The 616-nt window shown below is 40.6% G+C and overlaps 1 pseudogene; it reads left to right on the forward strand.

The window, feature by feature from the left end:
* Positions 1–616, forward strand: part of LOC101985645 — an 11,855-nt pseudogene that overhangs the window by 1,127 nt on the left and 10,112 nt on the right.

A 616-nucleotide genomic window follows, 5' to 3' on the forward strand; every position in this document is an offset into this window, starting at 1 on the left:
TGCCATGCTTCCCACCATGATGATAATGTACTAAACCTCTGAACCTCTGTAAGCAAATCTCTAACTAAATGCTTTCTTTTATATTAAGTTGTCTTGGTCATGGTGTCTCTTCACAGCATAGAACAGTGACTAAGACAGATGCCAAATGTGTTTTGAGGGCAAATGACAGCATTTGTTGCTGAATAAAAGAGAAAAGAGTTGAGAGATAGTAAAGATTTTGGCAGGATAAAATGAAAGAATATAGTTCTCAGCATCTGAAATCTGGAAGGCAATGAGTCAGGTTCAGTTGCCTACTGGACATCAAACAGTGATATGCAAGCCTGGGATCAGAGAAGTGGGAGTTATTACACATATTTTGGAGTTGTTAAGGCAGAACTGATACTGAATGTTATGAAACCAGATGAGGTCATTGAAGAGTGAAGATAAACAAGCAGGGCCTGGAAAGAAAGCCCCAACTGTGTGGCCTTTGCAAGCATGTGGGGCTAATCAGGAAAAATTAGGGAAGGTGACTGGGAGGACTGACTAAGAGGTCAGAAGAGAATCACACAAATGAGATGCTCGCATAGGACAGTGAGTGTGTGTATTAAATCACATAGGACAGTGAGTGTGTGTATTA

Source organism: Microtus ochrogaster (assembly GCF_000317375.1).
Source record: "Microtus ochrogaster isolate Prairie Vole_2 chromosome 14 unlocalized genomic scaffold, MicOch1.0 chr14_random_1, whole genome shotgun sequence".
In the NCBI taxonomy this organism is placed as follows: Eukaryota; Metazoa; Chordata; class Mammalia; order Rodentia; family Cricetidae; genus Microtus; species Microtus ochrogaster.